Source organism: Salvelinus alpinus, chromosome 7 (assembly GCF_045679555.1).
Source record: "Salvelinus alpinus chromosome 7, SLU_Salpinus.1, whole genome shotgun sequence".
Classification (NCBI taxonomy): Eukaryota; Metazoa; Chordata; class Actinopteri; order Salmoniformes; family Salmonidae; genus Salvelinus; species Salvelinus alpinus.
Window position 1 is genome coordinate 33106901 of NC_092092.1, and position 23747 is coordinate 33130647.

Consider the following 23747-nt stretch of genomic DNA (forward strand, 5'->3'; position numbering starts at 1 on the left):
ATTCATTGTAACATTGTCATTGTGACATTTTAGTGCAACATTCACTAACACCTGTATAGCAGTCATGTGATTCATTCCCACTGAACATAAAGGTAACATTCAGGATAGAGGTAGCCTGTAGAATATGCATTCAAGTAGAGGCCTACACTGAACAAAATACAAATATTTTATATATATATATATATATATTTGAAAAGCGCCACTGCACAATGAGTGCTTATATATACATATATATCATAGAGCTTCAGAACCAAGTGCACGATTAGTTTGTGCATCACTGTTTTGAACTACGATCAGTCAGACCTACTGTCATACAGGATGTCTTGAATAAACTGACCTTCTGTTCCAAAAACATTTCAGTCATTTTGATTGTCTTTTTCGTCAACTTTTCTTTTCTTCCTAGAGTCAGTTGTACTGCTCCTCACCCTTTATCAACTTTTCTATTTTTCTTTTGTCTTTTTCAGCCCTTTTTCATTCGGTCTTATCTCCTTTTCTACTGTCCATGGTATATCTTGAAGCACTCAATGTGCAGTGGCGCTTTGCATTTCTCACATGCATAGGTAGTACGTTTGTCACAATGACGACTTCTCTGGAACCGGTGCATCGTGTTGATTGGCCAGTGAGAAGCTTTGTCATATCTTGCCTGATCTTCAACAGTAGCAGCCAGTAAAGATCTCCTTCCGTGGCTCAGTGGTTTCGTGCCAAACTTTTGCATATTTGGGCTGTATACTATGTGTTTTGGAATCACATCAGTGGCAGGCCTCTTCGATTGTTTGAACGCTCAATCTTTATTTTTGACCACCTGCAGCTTTTCCCTTGGCTCTTCTGGCTGACCCCTATGGCTTGTAGAGACCCTTGGCTCTTCATTATCAACAATGGAGGGGTGTGGGGGAGGTTGTGGATGGGGGGGGGGGGTGGTGAGGGGTAGGTCATCATCACTGATAACGTTGTTCCCATCATGATCTGTTTGCATAGGTTCAGCATATGCATTCAACAGCCTGGCTGGCAAATGGCCTGTCCATAGTCCATATCTGACCCATCGCTATCACAATCACTCAGGATAGCATCTTTCTCATTTTGAGGGATAACTGCAATGTTGCATGCCTTGTCTGGGCAGTCACCTAGATCAACATATCCAGAACTTGACTCAAAGTGACACTAAAAGAAAGAACAGAGTAGAAAGTTAGGTAAAACAAGAACTATGTATGTGTATAAGTATGTGAATACCTAGATGCACTGTGTTATCCCGCCGGTCACAATTGTTGCCGTCAACATGTATACTCATTCTATGACCACACTGAACAAAGTTGAGTAATTGCAAATGCATATATCAATACTAGACACCCTAAAGATGATGTGTACCAAAAACCTTTGTCCTAACTTTATGTTAACATACTTTACTAACCTTCTGTTTGGGAGCTTTGATGCAGCCATCCTCTTCTCATGGTGCAACCAGGAAGTAAACAGCTCTGGTCATGTGACAATTCACACTAAACATGTAACACTGCACATCTTTCATTGAGACCCTTTAATATTTCAATATTTGCTGGAAATGCATTGATACATCATTCAGTAACATTTTTAGAGCCTTATAACTGAAAATGTTTTTTACAGTCACTTTTGTGACCGATGGGATTAAATAGGTTAATGTAGATGTTACCATGATTATGGATAATCCTGAATGAATCGTGAATACTGATGATTGAGAAAGTTACAGACGCACAAATATGATACCCCCAAGACATGCTAACCTCTCACCATTACAATAACAGGGGAAGCTAGAATTTTTGGGGGGGATATTTGTGCGTCTAACTTTCTCACTCATCACTATTCATGATTCATTCAGGATTATCCGTATTCATGGTAGCATCTACATTAATGTATAAGTGCTTAGAAACATATTATATTATTTTTTACTATAAAAGGGATTCCAAAATACACAATACATTATTTAGCTTTCATTTCTCCTGGGCACTAAATAATCTGAACCACAACCAAAACAAACAGGAAATGCATCCAATAAATTTGTAGTCACAAGCTTGATGTAGTCATTGTGTGCTATGAATATAAGACCAATTACTTCACTTTTCACTACTTTAATACACTTACAAGTGAAGTTGTCCCAATGCTTTTGCTCCCCTAAAATTGGGGGACTACTGTATGTACAAAAAGTGCTGCAATTTCTAAACGGTTCACCCAATATGGACGAATACGCTCAAATAAAAGCTGTCAGTCTGCACTTTAACTTCATAGTCATTGTTTGATTTCAAATCCAAACTTTTGGAGTATGGAGCTGGATTGCCCCGTCCTGCCCCTAGGAGTCCACCGCCCTGCAGCGCCCCCAACCCAACACACCCCACTCAGCTTTAGGTTCTTAGTGAAACATTCATTATTGCCTAAATAAGTATTTTCCTGACATGGGCATGTTTTCAATACAGACCCCTGCGAACAGAACCCTTTGGTCGAACTGTTTTCCATATAAGGCATCCAGACCTTATGAAGTTGCACAGTATACCCTTAATCTAGTAATAAATCTAGTGATACATAACGTAACATTTCTGCTATCCGTTGTGACAGGTTACACAGTTTATTCTGATAACAGTCTCCAGTATCAACATTTCTTAGCAAACAAAAACAGGGAGAAGGGAGTCTGTAGACATGCTGAGACAAAATAACATACTAGAATTCTGTCAGCCTTCACAAGAGCATACCATATGAAACACTGTATGTCCCCTTTTGTGTTTACACCTTACACCTCCAGCAGAGGTATTACATTTCTAAGTGTATGATATTCAGTTTCACTGGCATACAGTACATTCTATGGATGGTCTTAAACAGCAGTAATTTATGTCTGAGATTATATGAACATGACTAGGCATTCAAACATATCTGTATCCATTCAGCATCATCAATAGTGTCTCCCAGGTCTTCCTCACATTTTGTTTGACATGTTTTGTGTCATCCGAAAAAGCCTCTATCAACCCTTGATACAGTTTGGAAATAAACTTTTGAGGTTTGTCAGACTGTCTTAAAATAGTTTTAATCTTTGAAGCATCTAGCTTGTCCAGTGTTTGCTGCAAGAAATAATAAAGTGTTCACCTCAGCACTGTCACAGAATGTAACATATACGCTGAGAGTAAAGCAGATTAACAAAACAGGAGAAGAGCACTGAACGTGACAAAAATCAATACTGCCTGATGACTGAGGCTACTGAGGGCTAAATGAAGGCAGTAATCAAGATGATGAGGTCCATGTGTGCGTAACGATGGGGAGCAGGTGTACATAATGATGGTTGCCAGGACTGATGGTTAGTACCGGCCACGTTGAGCACTGGAGCGAAGGAGCGATAGTAGGCATGACAATACCTCTACGCAGCATGGTTTCAGCCAGGAGGACGGCCCAGAAGGTAAGGAGCGGGCCGGTCCAGACGGCGTAGATGGAAACGATGTTGGGGTCCAGGATGTTGGCCGCCGGGACCCAATAGTGCTCCTCTGGGCTGTATCCCTCCCAGTCCACCAGTTACTGGAACCAACCCCATGATGTCGGGAGTCCAGGAGGGACCTGACAGCATAGACGGGAGTCCCATCGATGTCCAGAGTATGCGTAGGGTGTCGCGGGGGATGGCACCAGCCAGGCGACCAGGAACCACCGGCCTGAGGGAAACATGAAAGAGGGTGAGATCCAGTAGTTGGTGGGGAGTTGTAATCGATATGTTACCTCATTGACCATCCGAAGGACCTTGAAGGGCTGCACAAACTGGTGGCTCAATTTCCGGCAGGTCTTCTTGGTGGAGAGCTAGACGCGATCACCAGGATGCAACACTGGATTCTCACCGCTCCTTCTGGCGGTGGCGGCGCGTTGGAGCCTCACATGGGCAGCGTTCCAAACCTCCACCTGTGCGCCGGAACTGCTCGTCCATCTTAGGGGCTTTGGTCTGGCTCGGGGTCCACAGGGCCATGACGCACTGGAAGGGAGTCAGCCCGGTGGAGTAGTGACGAAGTGAGTTCTGGGCGTACTCTGCCCAGGGAGGGTCGGTGCCCAATCCGCCTGGCAGTAATTCCTAAGGAACCTACCCAGCTCCTTGTTGATCCTCTCCACCTGCCCGTTGGACTGAGGCTGGTACCCGGATGTGAGGCTGGCTGTGGTCCCTAGCTTCTCCATGAATACTCATCATACCCGCGATGTGAATTGGGGGCCACAGTCAGAGACGATGACCTGCTGGAACAGTGCCTCAGCGACCTGGAGAGCAGTAGGGAGACCAGAGAGAGGGATATGACAACAGGAGTTAAAGAATCTGTCCACAACAACAATGAAAGTGGTGAAACTGTCAGACGGGGGGAGATCAGTAACAAAATATTTGGACAGATGTGACCAAGAGCCGCTGAGGCACGGGAAGGGGAAGGGGTTTTCCCTGTTGGAGTGTGCTGAGGAGATTTGTTTTCGGGACATATGGAGCTGGAGTTGGCATAGCGTGCGACGTCTCATGCCAAGGTGGGCCACCTGTACCTTGCGGAGATGGAATGAATGATGTGGGTGATACCTGGGTGTCTAGCAGCGAGGGATGTGTTTGCAGCCGATCCCTTACCCCCTTGGGGACGTATGTGTGTTCCAGAGGGCAGGTAGCAGGCACGGGTTCCCTCTCCAGAGCCCGGCGGATGTCCACGTCTATGACCCAAAGCAAGGGGGCAAAGATTCGGGAGGGTGGAATGATGGGCGCACTCAGGCCAGGAGCCTCTCCCGAATTGTGGAGACAGGACAAGGCATCGGCTTTGATGTTCTTTGAACCTGGGCGATATGACAGGGTGAAGTTGAAACTAGTGAAGAGCCCACCTTGCTTCGCGCAGGTTCAGCTGCCTCGCTGTCCGTATGTACTCCAGGTTCTGATGTTTGGTGAGGATGAGAAATGGGCCTTTGGCACCCTCCAGCCAGTTTCTCCACTCCTCTAATGCCAACTTCACCGCCCGTTCACCGACATCATAGTTCCTCTGCAGGAGACAGTTTTTTGAGTGATATGCACATGAATACAATTTCTGTGAGTTACCTTGGCATTTGGACCGGATGGCCCCGTGCCCACTTCTGAGGCGTCCACCGCCAACACGAAGGGCAGCGTAGGATCTGGGTGTTTCAGCAACGGGGCGGAGGTGAAACGCTCCTTCAGCAAGCGGAAAGCCTCATTAGCTGGAGGACTTCACACTAACTTAATGGGACCGCCCTTGAGGAGAGAGGTGAGAGGAGAGGCGATGATGCTAAAGTTTTTAATGAAGCGGCAGTAGAAGTTGGCAAACCCGAAAAACCATTGTGGCCCCTTAATGTTGGTTGGGATTGGCCATGACCTGACTGCTTCGCCTTCCTTACATCCATCATCACTTCCTGGGGGCTGATCCGGTATCCAAAGGAGACAACAACCTGATGGAATTGGCACTTCTCCGCTTTCACATACATGTGTTTCTCCAGAAGGCGTCCCCAGGACTATTCGGTGGTGGGCGATGTGATCCTCCATGGTGGCCGAGTAGACCAGGATGCCATCGATATACACGACCACCTGGCGCCCGAGAATATCCCGGAACACCTCATTCCCTAATGCCTGGAACATTGACAGAGCATTGGCTAATCCATAAGGCATCGCCAAGTACTTGTAGTGCCCAAATATCATGCTGAAGGCCGTTTTCAATTCTTCCTCTCCTGGATGTGGATAGGATTGTAGGTGCTCCGTTTAGTAAAAACCCGGGCCCCGCAGAGCTGTTCGACAGCAGCCGGCACCAACGGGAGATGGTAGCAGTACTTGGTGGTGATGGAAGTGAGTCCTCTAATTTATGTACGGACGTAGACCAGCGTCCTTCTTGGCCACAAAGAAGCCTGCCAACGCTGGGGAGGTGAATGGGCGGATGAAACCTTGTTGGATAGCCTCCTGGATGTCTGCCTCCATGGCCTCGGTTTCAACCACCGACAGATGGTAGACCCGGCTGTGCGGAGGTGCAGAGCCTGCAAGCAGGTCGATGACACAGTCCTAGGGGCGATGAGGAGGGAGACTGGTAGAAATGGGTCTTGTAGAAAACCACCCGGAGATCCTGGTAAACCTCTGGGATGTCGGGCAAGAGGGAAACCACAGGACTCTCAACTGATGTGGAACCACAGGGTAAAAGCAGGTCCTGCGGCACTCGGGTGCCCAGGCAATGATTCTCATCCTCGACTAGGAGATGGTGGGGTCATGACGTTGGAGACACGGGAGGCCGAGGATGACTTTGTGTAATGGTGCGGGGATGAAGAAGAAGGGAAAGCTTTTTTGGTGCATGGGTCCCACGATGAGGGTGTGTGGTGCTGTGATGTGAGTGATTGTGATCTGTTTCACCTGTACTTGTGCTTGTCTCCACCCCCCTCCAAGTGTCGCCCATATTTCCCATTATCCCCTGTGTATTTATACCTGTGTTGTCTGTCTGTCTGTTGCCAGTTCGTCTTGTTTGTTCAAGCCTACCAGCTTTTTGTCTCAGCTCTTGTTTTTCCCTAATCTCTCTTTTTTCGTCCTCATAGTTTTTGACCTTTGCCTGTCCTGAACCTGTACCCGCCCGCCTGACAACTGCCTGTCTCTGACTCTGCCTGCCGTCCTGTACCTTGGCCTCTGCTCTGGATTATCAACCCCTGACTGCCTTGACCTGTAGTTTGCCTGCCCCTGTGGTTACAATAAACATTGTTACTTGACACAGTCTGCACTTGGGTCTTACCTTGATTCCTGACAGACACGATAAATTCCAAGCTTGCCGGTGAATAAATGTATTCCTTAAAACCTCTACCGATTCACCCTCCCGGATCCGGGATCCTCCTCTGACTAGCATAGCCTAGCCTTGCGCCACAGGGATATCATATAATAAAATTTCATGAAATCACAAGTCCAATACAGCAAATGAAAGATAAACATCTTGTGAATCCAGCCAACATGTCCGATTTTTAAAATGTTTTACAGCGAAAACACAATATATATTTATGTTAGCTTACCACAATAGCCAAACACACAACGCCATGTTTTCACCGCCAACATAGCTTTCACAAAACCCACAAATAGAGATAAAATGAATCACTAACCTTTGAACAACTTCATCAGAAGACAGTCTTATAACATCATGTTATACAATACATTTATGTTTTGTTCGAAAATGTGCATATTTATAGGTATAAATCATAGTTTTACATTGCAGCCACCGTCACAAATAGCACCAAAACAGCCAGAATAATTACAGAGAGCAACGTAAAATCCAAAATACTCATCATAAAACATTTATGAAAAATACATGTTGTACAGCAAATGAAAGATAAACATCTTGTGAATCCAGCCAATATTTCAGATTTTTTAAGTGTTTTACAGTGAAAACACAACATATATTTATGTTAGCTCACCACAATATCCAAAAACACAACGCCATTTTTCCACCACAAAGGTAGCTTTCACAAAACCCACAAATAGAGATAAAATTAATCACTAACCTTTGAACAACTTCATCAGAAGACAGTCTTATAACATCATGTTATACAATACATTTATGTTTTGTTCGAAAATTTGCATATTTATAGCTACAAATCCTGGTTTTACATTGTGAATACGGCGCCATAATGCACCAAATTGTCCGGAGAAATTTTGGACAGTGACGTAATCTAACCAAAAAACTCATCATAAACTTTACTAAAAAATACATGTTGTACAGCAAATGAAAGATACACTGGTTCTTAATGCAATAGCTGTGTTAGATAAAAAAAAATAACTTTAGTACAAAGTACAGCATGCAATATTCTGAGACAGCGCCCAGCCATTCTCCGCCATGTTGGAGCCAACATATTCCACAAAAATACGAAATAACATCATAAATATTCTCTTACCTTTGATGATCTTCCATCAGAATGTAGTGCAAGGAGTCCTAGTTCCACAATAAATCGTTGTTTTGTTTTAGAATGTCCATTTCTTCCGTCGAATTAGCAACTTTGGCTAGCATAGTGGAGCGCACATGTCCATGAACTCTTGGCGCATGGAACGAAAAATTCCAAAAGTCACAATAAACGTCGAATAAACTGGTCAAACTCAGTTGAAAATCCATCTTTATGATGTTTTTCTCATATGTATCCAATAAAGTCCAAGACGGAGCATTTCGTCATGTATACCTAACGCATTTCAGAAGACAATGTGGTGTTCCCTGGTGCGCGGCTAAATACTGGGAATAGGGCGGACCTGTCACTCCAAAAGCTCTCATTCGGTCTCACATCAAGCTAGACACCCCATTCAACATTCTACTGCCTGTTGACATCTAGTGGAAGGCGTATGACGCCTGACACAGAGCCCCATTTTCAGAATTTTCACTTCCTGTTTGGAAGTTTGCTGCCAAATGAGTTCTGTTTTACTCACAGATATAATTCAAACAGTTTTAGAAACTTCAGAGTGTTTTCTATCCAATAGTAATAATAATATGCATATCGTATGATCTAGAACAGAGTACGAGGCCATTTCATTTGGGCACGATTTTTTCCCAAAGTGAAAACAGCGCCCCCTATTAAGTTAAGAGTCTATTGACACACCAATGCGTCAATCTAAATAACATAATAAAAAATCCCCACCAAAATCCATCAGTATAAGCGATCTGTTTTTTGGATGGGCTGCATCTCAATCCACCACATCCGCCTATGTCGGCCTTCTGCGTATACGGTGGAAGGTGGCCGAGCTACAGCAGTGTTTCGTCAGACCATGAGACATTACAAAAAATATTTTTACGAAAACGTCTGTAGCTTCCAAACGGTTTGGCTTAAAAAAACTTACATGACCAATCTTTAAAAATATGAGACTCTCATGAACACGATGGTGTTCTCTGTTTTGCTCTACGACTCGGACTCGTCTGAAGGTAACCCATACAAATGAATGGAAGTATGGAGGTAGTTTTGTGCCAAGGAAAATAAGGGGTTAAACATGTGTCCAAAAAACCCCCAAAACAAATGCTGAGCTTTCTTATACGCTATCACCTAGATATAGGACAGACACTTCAAAGCCTTTTTTCTTTATGATACATTTTTGACTGTAATATTGCCATTTATGAATGTGTTATTCACTACGTTTCTATGGGCTATAGTAGTAAATGCCAAATTCAATATTTAAAAAAATTATTTAAAAAAGTTTTTTTTATGCCTAAAGGGATCCTTAAATTATAAATCAAAGAGCTAAATGATCCACGGCGTGACCATCTTAAAACAATTCCATATGTAAACTTAGTAGAAACCCCACCATGGCTGTCACAACTTCCCGCCGAAGTTGGTGCCTCTGCTTGTTTGGGCGGCGTTCGGCGGTTGACGTCCTCGGCTTTCTAGCCTCCACCGATCTACATTTCTTTTTCCATTTGTTTTGTCTGTATTGTACACACCTGGTTCCCATTACGTTTGAATTATTTCCCTATTTAACCCTCTGGAGCCATCATGGTTTTGTGCGTGTTTATTGTTGTCAGTTGTCTCGTTTATGTGATTCTGGATTTTCGTTCTCCTTGTTGGAAGATTATTTTTGAGTAAAGTTACTATTATTACTCATCTCTGTGTCCTGCGCCTGACTCCGCCTTACCCACATCACCTAGACTCTGACAACGGCTTATACTTTTGGAGGTTAAACTCCTCTTAAAAATGTATTTATTCATGACAGACTTTTTTTTACATGGAGCCACCAGGAGTGATTTAAGATGAGTCAGGGAGAGAGAGAGAGAGAGAGAGAGAGAGAGAGAGAGAGAGAGAGAGAGAGAGAGAGAGAGAGAGAGAGAGAGAGAGAGAGAGAGAGAGAGAGAGAGAGAGAGAGAGAGAGAGAGAGAGAGAGAGAGAGAGAGAGAGAGAGAGAGAGAGAGAGAGAGAGAGAGAAAGAAAGAAAGAAAGAAAGAAAGAAAGAAAGAAAGAAAGAAAGAAAGAAAGAAAGAAAGAAAGAAAGAAAGAAAGAAAGTGGAGTATTTCTGTGTTCAGTGTGTAGCTCAGAGGTGCCACATTCTGGAAATGCATTAAGATGTACCTCCGGGATGTGCGGCATAAATTGCTGCTCTGTGCTGTGTCCAAATCATGCCAGGTGCAGGACACAATCTCTTGATCTGCAATCTAATATACCTACAAATTCACATCACATATTTCTGGGGTTTTAAAAACATCTCCTGTGCGGGCCACATTAAGTTATTATAGTATTTACACAATGTACATGCTGCTAGATAACAATATAGTGAGTGTGTCGTGTAATAGAGGGGCTGTGTGTGTTCTTTAAAAAAAATCACTTTTATTTCACCTTTATTTAACCAGGTAGGCCAGTTGAGATCAAGTTCTCATTTACAACTGCGACCTGGCCAAGATAAAGCAAAGCAATGCGACAAAAATAACAACACAGAGTTACACATGGGATAAACAAACGTACAGTCATTAACACAATATGAAATATACCTGCTTGAGCGCATGCTACGAGTGGGTGTTGCTATGGTGACCAGTGAGCTGAGATAAGGCGGAGCTTAACCTAGCAAAGACTTACAGATGACCTGGAGCCAGTGGGAATATGTAGCGAGGACAAGCCAACGAGAGCATACAGGTCGCAGTGGTGGGTAGTATATGGGGCTTTGATGACAAAACAAATGGCACTGTGATAGACTGCATCCATTTTGCTGAGTAGAGTGTTGGAGGCTATTTTGTAAATGACATCGCCGAAGTCAAGGATCGGTAGGATAGTCCATTTTACGAGGGTATGTTTGGCAGCATGAGTGAAGGAGGCTTTGTTGCGAAATAGGAAGCCGATTCTATATTTCACTTTGGATTGGAGATGTTTAATGTGAGTCTGGAAGGAGAGTTTACAGTCTAACCAGATACCTATGTATTTATAATTGTCCACATACTCTAAGTCAGAACCGTCCAGAGTAGTAATGCTGGTTGGGTGGGTGGGATACGGGCAGTGATCGGTTGAATAGCATGCATTTCGTTTTACTATCATTTAATAGCAGTTGGAGGCCACGGAAGAAGTGTTGTATGGCGTTGAAGCTTGTTTGGAGGTTTGTTAACACAGTGTCCAAAGAAGGGCCAGATGTATACATAATGGTGTCATCTGCGTAGAGGTTTATCAGAGAATCACCCGCAGCAAGAGCGACATCATTGATATATACAGGGAAAAGAGTGAGCCCGAGAATTGAACCCTGTGGCACCCCTATAGAGACTTCCAGAGTTCCGGACAACAGGCCGTCCGATTTGACATACTGAACTCTATCTGAGAAGTAGTTAGTGAACCAGGCGAGGCAGTCATTAGAGAAACCAAGGCTGTTGAGTCTGCCGATAAGAATACGGTGATTGACAGAGTCGAAAGCCTTGGCCAGGTAAATGAAGACAGCTGCACAATACTGTCTCTTATCGATGGCGGTTATGATATCGCTTAGGACCTTGAGCGTGGCTAAGGTGCATTCGTGACCAGCTCGGAAACCAGATTGCATAGCGGAGAAGGTACGGTGAGATTCGAAATGGTCGGTGATCTATTTGTTCAATTGGCTTTCGAAGACTTTAGAATGGCAGGGCAGGATGGATATAGATCTGTAACAGTTTGGGTCTAGAGTGTCTCCCCCTTTGAAGAGGGGGATGACCGCGGCTGCTTTCCAATCTTTAGGAATCTCAGACGATAGGAAAGAGAGGTTGAACAGACTAGTAATAGGGGTTGCAACAATAGCGGCGGATCATTTTAGGAAGAGAGGGTCCAGATTGTCTATCCCAGCTGATTTGTATGGGTCCAGGTTTTGCAGCTCTTTCAGAACATCAGCTGTCTGGATTTGGGTGAAGGAGAAGCGGGGGGGGGGGGGGGGGCTTGGGCCAGTTGCTGCAGGGGGTTCTAATAAAAGGCACAGTCAAACACAGAGGTGGAACGGAAGGGGGAGGGAGGCGATTGGTTTTCTTTCATTTTTTAAATATAATAATTTTTTACAATTGTATTTTACCCCCTTTTTGTCCCCAATTTCGATCTTGACTAATCGCTGCAATTCCCCAATGGGCTCGGGAAGCGAAGGTCGAGTCATTCGTCCTCCGAAACATGACCCGCCAAACCGTGCATCTTAGGCAATTGGTTTTCTTAATGACTGACCATTAAGCTACATTATAGTTGATATGAAATTGATTAGTTTGTTTTGGGAGCTGGTTTGCATATGGAAAGGAAATGTATCCGAATCAAGATTATCTCTGCCTCCTGCGTGACTCCTAATCATATGAAAGGAAACCATTTGAACATAATCTATTTTTTGTCGTTTTTTATCAGAGTACATGAGATGTGATTCGCCTCACACACAGACAGCCTTTGCTGTAAACACCAACCATCTTAAACAACTTGGGAGGGATGAAAGCTACTTAAACAAATCTTGACACTGTTTAGTTGACCAGCTGCTGCTAGTATGACCCTTTCAGGGGGGGGGTGTCTGAATTGATCATATAATAATAGTACAGTAGCAAACATTGGTGTCCAAATCAACTTACAGTTCAGTCTTCTATTCAATATGGTGTTGCAGACACCCTGCTGAAGCACCCCCTTCCCTGGTGTTTAAAGTGCATGAAATGAGGCCATGATATGATATCATACTCCTTCACAGAGGTATTGATCCAGAGGCCTAATGGCCTGAGTTTGTTCCTGATGTTCTTCAGAGACCAGAGGAGAGGACACATGTCTAATACGCATAGGCTACTGCACTCCAGATGAAAATAGATGGCGTTTGAGGGTTTTGAGGAGAGGGAAATACTCAAGAAGAGTAGCTGCTGCTTCTGCAAAAGCTAATGGGGATCCAAATAAACTTTTGCATACTATACATTTTTGTGTCTGTATTTGAATATTAAAGGTGCTGTAGCATCTCATATAAGGGTATCTATAACAAGAGTTTATAGAGGTGTAATAGGTAAACCCTTGAAAACAAAATTGCACCTTTTGTATCAATTTGTATCCACATTGGGTCATCAATGTGGAAGTAAGCATAAGCCATTTTCTTCAGCATGGGGTTGAGAGCTTGTTTATGACACTAGGTGGTAAGGAGAGAAGCCATGCTGTTATCAGTCATCTGGCTTTAATCACAGAGAGAGCTCTGACTAGGTAGTGTGTGTCAGTCCGTGTTTAAAGAGCTGTTGCATTGATTAGCCATTATCCGCACTGATAGGCCCGTCAGATGGACTCAGGCGACATGCACGTGTCGCTAACCGCTCGGCGGTGCTTAAACCCTCAGGAGCTATCTAACCTGTACTGACACTGCTGTCTCTGTCTTCATTACTTCTGGGCTATGGATCAGTGATTAGTGGACAGGGGTCTCTTTATGAGTTGTGTCCATGGATTGACCGGGGAACCTGATACTTGGATTGGCAGTATCAACTGTGATGTATGATGGGTAATGTTTTAGTGGATGGCAAAATTATACAAACCTAAATCTGACTGCCCCAAATTAGAAGTGGGAAGAGAAAAAGGGAAGACATTTTTTGATGAACTTTGCTTAATGTAGTAACCAAAGATTGCATAGCAACCGGTTAAGTTCATCGGGTAGAGTATATTCGGAAGGAGGGGCTAGTCGGTAATCTCAATAGCATTCCTCCATTTTGGTATGCAGAGACAGTCTTCTCTCTCCTGCCTTGTCATTTAGGTCATTGATTTCCTTTAAGCACAGTTGTGCATGCTAAGTGGCTCCTGGTCGAAACCCTCAGGTCTTGCACAAACTGCCCTCGCAGTCAGACACACATTAGCTGTAAAGGAAGGTTAATCAAAACCAATGATTAACAAGACTCCTTCTATTTAGGGGACACCCTTCAGCACAAAGGTTGTGACCCAACAATGGGGTCTGTCTCTCTTACCGTCAGAGACTAGGAAAATAAGGGTCTGACCCAACAACTGGGTCTGTCTCTTACCATAAGTGAACAGGGAAATAGGTTTGAGAGTACAGATCTCCTTGACTAACACTAATGTTGCCCGCCCTTTCCATCCCCCGTAAATGTTTTATTATGACTGTGACCTGACATTCATTGGTTTCTTTGTCAAATCTGGGTTTTCTTCACTCACCAATTTGCATTTTTATTTTACCTTTATCTTAACTAGGCAAGTCAGTTAAGAACAAATTCTTATTTAGAATGACGGCCTACCCCAGCCAAACCCAGACAACGCTAGGCCAATTGTGCACCGCCCTACTCCCAATCATGACCAGATGTGATAGGGCCTGGATTTGAACCAGGAACTGCAGTGACACCTCTTGCACTGAGATGCAGTGCCCTAGACCGCTGCAAACTGCATTGAGGAAGAAGTTATTTGAATTTTAAAATAAATGCTGTCACGTGATAAATAAAACTGTCAGAAGCGATCTAAAACACTTCCAACAGTTACAGCTCTATGTTGTTTCAGACGTGAATTAAACACTGCATCAAAAAGTAATATCTCTAAACAAATCAGCATATCAGAGCACATCCGCAGCCAAATAAACATCTTGGAGATCACACAGTATGAGGAAAAACAAAGACCTTGTTTTATTTATTTACAAATCAAATGCAGGCCTCACATGAAGAGATATAACAGTCAGGGAAGACATCACAACACGGATCCAATTTATCACCCAAGCATCACTGCAGCCACATATTAACTAGTTGTTGGTCCCACGGGATCTGAACGTGCTCCTACACTTTTCATTCTCATTCTCATGTGTCTTTCCATTTACTCAGGTAAATTGATAGGTCAATCACTGTTAATTGATGAATAGATTAGTCGTTAGATGAGTCATTATTAAAGGAAGATTACACAGGGGTATTTTTTACATATCCAAGCAGTAGGATACTGTACATACGCTGCTTGAGGGGAAGCCGAGGAAAACATACAGTAAGAATAAGCATATAGCTAGATTGAATGGATCTTTGCCATGTTGTTTCGTACAGCATTGCACCAGAGTCCAACGCAAAAACATTGTTGCCTTTCTATAGGTTTGGTGATATGACTTTCTTGTGGCATTTTGATGAGAAAGAACATTTTCGGGTTGCCATAGTATTTCACTGCATGTTCTAGAACTGCCTGAAAACTCTTGCTCCCCTGCTGTTTCACCTCTTTGCTTCGATTCTACCAACTGGAAAGATACCACTTTCCTCTACTAGAATGTCTTCATCCATACCACCGGAACCTCCTAGCCTCCCTCTACCCCCCCCCACCCTCCACCTCCTCTCCTGTCCCTCTCGACTCTGCTAGTCTACAGTAGCAGCAGGAGGAGCTTGTAAGATTTTATTGATTTTGACCCTCAGTGCCCCGCTCATTGAGTCCCGGGCTACAAACTCGGTGCTTTAGAGTTCAGAAAGATTGCATTTTAGATAAACACTGTCAGCCACTGTAGCGAAGGTGCTAGGCCGATAAAAAAAACAGGTTTGAGCAAACACCTGGAGACATTTCCGATTACTATCTTCAATGTGAATTACTGTGGAAATGGTGTGTTCCAGCTGGAAATGACCCCCCAAGTAGTGACAGGAAGGTCTGGAGGATGGTCAGAGGAGGAGGGTGTCTCTAGCAGATAGGAGCTGGTCAGAGACGGAGATCAAGGTGGAGTTGGAGGGCCTGGGGATAAAATTGAGAGATTGGTCTGTAATTTGTCATTTTAACTTGTACACAAGTTGTAAATAGGAGATAAAAAATGTATACCTCTAATTTGATACATCATATTTAAGTAAGTGGATTAATTTAAAACAGTTTGTAGATGTCCAATCGTCTTGTTAATAGTGTGTAGTGGGAATATGGGTCACGAATCAATCTAAATATAAATGAATCAATGACTAATTTAATATTTATTCCTGGTCCCTAGGCCTTGGTAAATTTACTGTAAGGTTTAGTAAACTGTCACAACACTCTTAGAGCAGCACTAACCTTCTAATCTCTCTCTTTCTCTCTCCCGCTCTCTCTTCTACCTACCCCCCCTCTCTCTCTACTCTTTTTCCACTCTCTCCGCTCTCTCTCTCAATTCAATTCAAGGCGCTTTATTGGCATGGGAAACATATGTTAACATAACCAAAGCAAGTGAAGTAGATAATATACAAAGTGAAATAAACAATAAAAATTAACAGTAAACATTACACTCACAGAAGTCCCAAAAGAATAAAGACATTTCAAATGTCAAATTATGTATATATACAGTGTGGAATGATGTGGAAATGGTTACAGTACAAAAGGGAAAATAAATAAACATAAATATGGGTTGTATTTACAATGGTGTTTGTTCTTCACTGGTTGCACTTTTCTTGTGGCAACAGACCACTAATCTTGCTGCTGTGATGTCACACTGTGGTATTTCACCCAGTAGATTTAGGAGTTTATCAACATCGGGTTTGTTTTCTAATTCTTTGTGGATCTGTGTAATCTGAGGGAAATATGTGTCTCTAATATGGTCATACATTTGGCAGGAGGTTAGATAGTGCAGCTCAGTTTCCACCAAATTTAGTGGGCAGTGTGCACATAGAATGTCTTCTCTTGAAAGCCAGGTATGCCTACGGCAGCCTTTCTCAATAGCAAGGCTATGCTCACTGAATCTATACATAGTCAAAGCTTTCCTTAAGTTTGGGTCAGTCACAGTGGTCAGGTGTTCTGCCACTGTGTAGGGCCAAATAGCATTCTAGTTTGCTCAGTTATTTTGTTCATTCTTTCCAATGTGTCAAGTAATTATCTTTTTGTTTTCTCATGATTTGTTTGGGTCTAATTGTGTTACTGTCCTTGGGCTCTGTGGGGTATGTATTTGTTGTGAACAGAGCCCCAGGACCAGCTTCCTTTTAGGTGGTTGTAGAATTTAGCAGCTCTTTTCTGGATTTTGATAATGCTCTGATGATGATGCTCTGCATCATTAGGATATTTTGCAGATTTCTGCATGCAGAGTATCAATTTTGTGAATTATTGGTTGGTGAGTGGTCCCCCGTCTTCACAACCACAAAGGGCAATGGGTTCTATAACTGATTTTTAGCCAGATCCTAATTGGTATCTCAAATTTTATGTTCCTTTTGATGACATAGAAGGCCCTTCTTGCCTTGTCTCTCAGATCGTTCACAGCTTAGTGGAATTTACCTGTGGCGCTGATGTTTAGTCCAAGGTATGCATCGTTTTTTGTGTGCTCTAGGGCAAAGGTGTCTAAATGGAATTTGTATTTGTGGTCCTGGCGACTGGAGCTTTTTTGGAACACCATTATTTTGTGCTAACTGAGATTTACTGTCAGGGCCCAGGTCTGGCAGAATCTGTGCAGAAGATCTAGGTGCTTCTCTAGGCCCTCCTTGGTTGGTGACAGAAGCACCAGATCATCAGCAAACAGTAGACATTTGACTTCAGATTCTAGTAGGGTGCTGCAGACTGTTCTAGTGCCCTTGCCAATTTTTTGATATATATGTTGAAGAGGGTGGGGATTAAGTTGCATCCCTGTCTCACCCCACGGCCCTGTGTGAAGAAATGTGTGTTTTTTGCCAATTTTAAACGCACAATTGTTGTTTGTGTACATGGATTTTATGTCGTATGTTTATCCCCCAACACCACTTTCCATCAATTTGTATAGCAGACCCTCATGCCAAATTGAGTCGAAGGCTTTTTTGAAATCAACAAAGCATGAGAAGACTTTGCCTTTGTTTTGGTTTGTTTGTTTGTCAATTAGGGTATGCAGGGTGAATACGTGGTCTGTCGAATGATAATTTGTTAAAAAGCCAATTTGACATTTGCTCAGTACGTTGTTTTCACTGAGAAAATTTACTAGTCTGCTGTTCATGATAATGCAGAGGATTTTTTCAAGGTTGCTGCATATCCCACAGTAGTTATTGGGGTCAAATTTGTCTCCACTTTTGTGGATTGGGGTGATCAGTCCTTGATTCCAAATATTGGGGAATATGCCAGAACTAAGGATGATGTTAAAGAGTTTAAGTATAGCCAATTGGAATTTGTTGTCTGTATATTTCATTGAGGATACCATCAACACCACAGGCCTTTTTGGGTTGGAGGGTTTTTATTTTGTCCTGTACTTCATTCAAGGTAATTGGATAAACCAGTGGGTTCTGGTAGTCTTTAATAGTTGATTCTAAGATTTGTATTTGATCATGTATATGTCTCTCTCTCTGTCTCTCTCTTGCTCGGCTCTCTCTGTATCTTGGCTCTCGCTATCATCTCTACTGAAGATTACATCCCAAAATTCACTGGGGTGATCACTAGAGCATGAAATTTCACTTCAGTTATACTATCTGCTCTCTCTCTCCTTCTCCTTCTTGTCGCCCCATAATACTGCGGTGCCATGTCTTGCGCCCAAAGCAGCCACCGATACAACCCTACTGCACCATGAGAGAAACAATCTCTCTGCCTCTGCCAAAACTCATTATGCTAATTTGGCATCCGAGTGCTTACAGCATGGAATCGTCTACAACTGTAGCAGTGAGAGGAAGAGAGCAGGGGAGACTAGGGTTGCATACCACAACCAAATGCCAGACTTCTCCTTGATCTGTATTACGTAAACGTAGGACTCTTAATACACTAACATATCTGAGTGTTTGTAATGTTTATGTAACTATATGTAACTATACTGTTTAGGACCTCTCCGCTAGCTCTTTTGCCTGTCTGTAGAATTCACGTGTTAGATAGATGCAAGGTAAAACTCATTACGGATAGGTTAGCCAAAGGCTCCCATGTTCAACATCAGTATTCTGGGTTTCCTCCCGCTGCGTCTGGGATGGATGTTCCCAGATTAAGTTTAGGGAGAGGAGTGGGTTTGAGGGGCTAGTGTGGGGTAGGGGATGGGAGTTGGGAGAGAGGGGGACATTTGGGGTGAAGGGGTGCACTGAGAAGAGAAAGTATGTGAGAAAGAGCGTTTGACAGTCTTGAGGGGGGGTGCGAGGCGATGGATGGATCACAAGAGGGGAGAGAGAGGTGGTTTGTGAGACGGAAAGAGATAGTAGAGGATACTAAAGAATGATGGCAGAGGGGAGAGGATTAGTGGGGGCTGCACTGAGACAGGACAGAGGAGAGAGGAGGTTTTGGGGACTGGGAGATCGAGAGTTTGGTGAAAAAGGAGGAGAGGGAGCAACCGACAGCGTGGTGGAGTGTGGTCTTATTATCTTATTTCCAGTGCTGCTGACGGACAGTGGGTGAGATGGGATAATTCCCATCTCATCCATTAATGTATGATTAATAGACAAGCAGCAGATATGAATCGATGCATCAGCAGCCTCCACTAAATCAGGACAGGAGTGGAGTGTTATCTTTCTGCTGACAGACCCCTGATAGCCCGTGGGGAATCACTGTGAATGTCAACGGGAGCGCCACTAGTCTCTCTTCTTACTCTGTCTTCTCTCTCCATCTCTTTCTTTCTCTCTACCTATCAATCTCAGAATAGCAAGTACCTCAGTTTACTGGGGGGGGGGGGGGGTCTACTTGTCTACTTTCTTCAATCAGGCATCCTAGGACAGCTCCATATTAATTGAAAGTCATCTGACTGAGAGTCCATGTAGCATTTTACTTCAGTCATCTATTCAAGCCACGTCCATAACTGAATTTCTGTTACTTCTTATCATTCAATCATTTAATTGTGTCCACTCTACACTCACCTATTACTAAGCACACACCTACTTCACCAATCCCATCAACGATGGGGTTAAATGGTCATCTAGTCCTCCGTCCCTCTGCAACCATCCACATCCCTTAGCCTCCGATCCTTGAGCCATTGTAAGGGTGTTTGTCTGCTGTCTTGGCCTTATTGAAAGGTAACATCCACCAGACCTCATTCATCAAAATGTTTTTTGAAACAAAATATTTGTCACATGGACCGGTGTTGACTGTACCGGGAAATTCTTACTTACGAGCCTTTTCCCAAAAATGCACTGTTAAAAAGGACGAAAAATGTACCAAATATAACACAATAAAACAACAAGAACGAGGCTATCTACAAGGAGTACCGTTACAGAATCAATGTGAAGGGGTACGATGGCGCCGACAGACATGGCAGCTCTGCTTGTAGCTCGTAAGCAATTTCGCAGTATTTCGTTTTTGTGTATGTTATTTCTTACATTATTAGCCCAGAAGGTTTTTTGTGTTATTAACAGCCGGAAATAACTTTTGACTAACAGAGCGGAAGGTAACTCACCAGCATTACGACCAGGAATACGACTTCCCGAAATGGATTGTTTCTTTGTTCCCCTCAGGGCAATTTAACTTATCACATAAGCTGCTGGCAGAGAAGAGGTATTCGGAATGGACTTCTAGTCCGACTCAGCAGGCGTGCACATCATCCACCAATTCTGAGTATATTACTCGCTAATGTACAGTTATTGGACAATAAAGTATACGAGCTCAGGGTGAGGATCTCCTTCCAGAGAGACATCAGGGACTGTAACATACTCTGTTTCACAGAATCATGGCACTCTCAGAATATACTGTCCCCGTCGATACAACCAGCTGGGTTCTCAGTACATCACGCAGACAGGAATAAAGAACTCTCCGGGAATAAGAAAGGCGGGGGTGTATGTTTCATGACTCATGATGTGATTGTGATAACATACAGAAACTCAAGTCCTTTTGTTCACCTGACCTAGAAAACCTCACAATCAAATGCCAACAGTATTACCTCACAAGAGAATTATCTTCGGTTATAGTCACAGTCTTGTATATTCCCCCTCAAGCTGATACCACAACGGCCCTCAAGGAACTACACTGGACTTTATGCAAACTGGAAACCACATATCCTGAGGCATTTATTGTAGCTGGGGATTTTAACAAAGCAAATTTGAGGAAAATGTTACCGAAGTTCTATCAACACATTGACTGTAATATTCACTCTGGAAAATCTCTTGACCACTGCTACTCCCCCTTCCGGGATGCCTACAAGGCCCTCCCCCGCCATCCCTTTGGCAAATCAGACCACGGCTCCATTTTGCTCCTCCCTTCCTATAGGCAGAAACTCAAACAAGAAGTTCCCATGCTAAGATGTATTCAACGCTGGTCTGACCAATCAGAATCCATGCTTCAAGATTGTTTTAATCATGTGGACTGGTATATGTTCCAGGTAGCCTCTGAGAATAGCATTGACGTATACATGGACACGTTGACTGAGTTGATCAGGAAGGGGATGTTGTTCCCACTGTGACTATTAAAACCTACCCAAACCAGAAACTGTGGCTATATGGCAGCATTCTCATAAAAATTAAAGCGCAAACCACCGCATTTAACCATGGCAAGGTGACTGAGTATATGGTCGAATACAAACAGTGTAGTTATTCCCTCCGTAAGGCAATCAAACAGGCAAAACGTCAGTACAAAGTGGAGTCGCATTTCAACGGCTCAGACACGAGACGTATGTGGCAGGGTTTACAGACAATCACGGATTACAAAGGGAGCTAAACATCTTCTTTGCCGGCTTTGAGGATAAAACAGTGCCACCAACGCAGGACTGCGGGCTCTCATTCTCCGTGGCCATAGGACATTTAAGCGATTTAACCCTTGCAAGGCTGCCGGTCCAGACGGCATCCCTAGCAGGGTCCTCAGAGTATGCGCAGACCAGCTGACTGAAGTGTTTACGAACATATTCAATTTCTCCCTATTCCAGTCTGCTGTCCCCATTTGTTTCAAAATGTCCACCATTGTTCCTGTACCCAAGAAATCAAAGGTAACTAAACTAAATGACTATCACCCCATAGCACTCACTTCTGTCATCATGAAGTGCTTTGAGAGGCTAGTTAAGGATCATATAATCTCTACCTTACCTGACACCCTAGACCCACTTCAATTTGCTTACCACCCCAATATATCCACAGACGATGCAATCGCCATCGCACTGTCCACTCAGGCTTCAACACCATAGTACCCTAGCTGGGACCGAGAGACATCTTAAGGCCATCAGACTGTTAAATAGCCATCACTAGCACTACCACCCGGTTACTCAACCCTGAACCTTAGAGGCTGCTGCTCTATATACATAGATAGAATCACTGGCCACTTTAATAATGGAACACTAGTCACTTTAATAATATTTACATACTGCCCTACTCATGTCATATGTACTGTATGTACTGTATTCTATTGTACTGTATTTTAGTCCATGCCACTTCGACATTGCTCGTCCTTATACAGTATTTATATATTTCTTAATTATATTCTTTTACTTTTGGATTTGTGTGTATTGTTGTGAATTGTTAGATACTACTGCACTGTTGGAGCTAGGAACACACACATTTTGCAACACCTGCAATAACATCTGCTAAATATGTGTATTTGAAATGAGGTAATAGCAGCCATTCTTCATCACTCAATAGCTAAGATGTCTATACTCACTTCTCTCTGACCCTCTCCTCTACCACACACAAGCACGCGCACACACAGTCTTTTTTCTCTCTGTCTCATGGGGCGTAGCAGTGGGAGGGTGGTATTGATTGCGGAGTGGTCAATCGATACACCTCTATTATACATCACTCCCTCTTTCTCCCTTCTCTCTCTTTCATCCTCCCATCCCCCACCCCTCTCTGGACCTCTCATCCCTTGCTTCAGCCAAGCTGTGAGGTAGTGTGAGAGGTCCCCTGTGTGTTCTCTAAGAGCTGCCCATCCATCAGTCCTGTGACACCTGAGACATCCAACCCGGCACCAGGCACAGACAGACAGACAGCAATACCGCACACTGAAATACAGCCATCGTCTGTCCATCCATCCACACAGTAACATTTATGAGCAACGAATCTCAGGTACCCAGGAGAAATGTATCTCGTGAAAGTTTGTAATTTCCTGTTTTACTTCTGGGGAATGCCGTTAACAATTATGATTACCTTGTGCAAAGGAACAAAGCGAAGTCTCCTCCCTCACAAACGGAAACCCTCGGACAAACCCTTCCGTTCCGCTAATTTCACCCATGTTTATCATGGGCAAAAAGCAAATGTTTGTTTTCATGAATTTTTGGGATACAGCCAATTTTGAGTTTGTGGCTGTGGAATCTAGTGGAAACCGTTAATCATCCGCACACAGGCTTAAAAATCCCTGCGCCAATTTAAGCACCCCTTCGCCTAATCCTGATTCGTCCAAATACGAAATTCGTCCAATGACAAAAACGCAAAACAAGGAACTACTACTGCTGCTGTGACTTTGACAGATTCTTGCCGTTTCATTGTCTGAGAATCTGTCCATGAGAGATTCATGAGCAACTATTTTCCAGGATGTACAGTACTTGTCCAAAGTTTGGACACACCCACTCATTTCAGGGTTTTTCTTTCTTTTTACTATTTTCTACATTGTATAATAATAGTGAAGACGTCAAAACTATTAATTAACACATATGGAATCATGTATTAACCATTTTTTTTTTAACAAATCTAAATATTTTTTATATTTGAGATTCTTCAAAGTAGCCACCCTTTGCCTTGATGACAGCTTTGCACACTTGGCATTTTCTCAACCAGCTTCACATGGAATGCACAATTTTGCATCTAAATGCAGTATTTTTCAAGGGAAAACGTATGCATGAAAACGATTAGTCTCTCGTTCAATAACAACAAACACTTAATTGAAGACTCCCGACTTCGGCTACCGAGGCTTTAGCTACCGACTTTAGCTTACTTCAAGAAAAAACACCAGAAAAAACCCTTCCCAAAGACCAAAGCAGCCAGTAGCCTAGTGGTGAAGGGCGTTTGCTCAGTAACCAAATGATCACTGGTTTGAATCACCGAGCCGGCAAGGTGGAAAAAATCTACTGTTCTGTCCTTGAGAAATGCAGTTTACCCCAAACAACAGCTGATGATGTTGATTAAGGCATCTCCCT

At 43.3% G+C, this 23747-nt stretch overlaps 1 long non-coding RNA gene across 1 annotated transcript; it reads right to left on the bottom strand.

Annotated features, from left to right (window-relative positions):
* Positions 1-369: 369 nt before the first annotated feature.
* LOC139580839 (uncharacterized) lies at positions 370-1491 on the bottom strand. The gene is made up of 2 exons (XR_011676106.1): positions 1406-1491; positions 370-1158 (listed from the first exon to the last, which is right to left on the bottom strand). It is a non-coding gene; the product is annotated as an uncharacterized lncRNA (long non-coding RNA).
* Positions 1492-23747: the final 22256 nt, after the last annotated feature.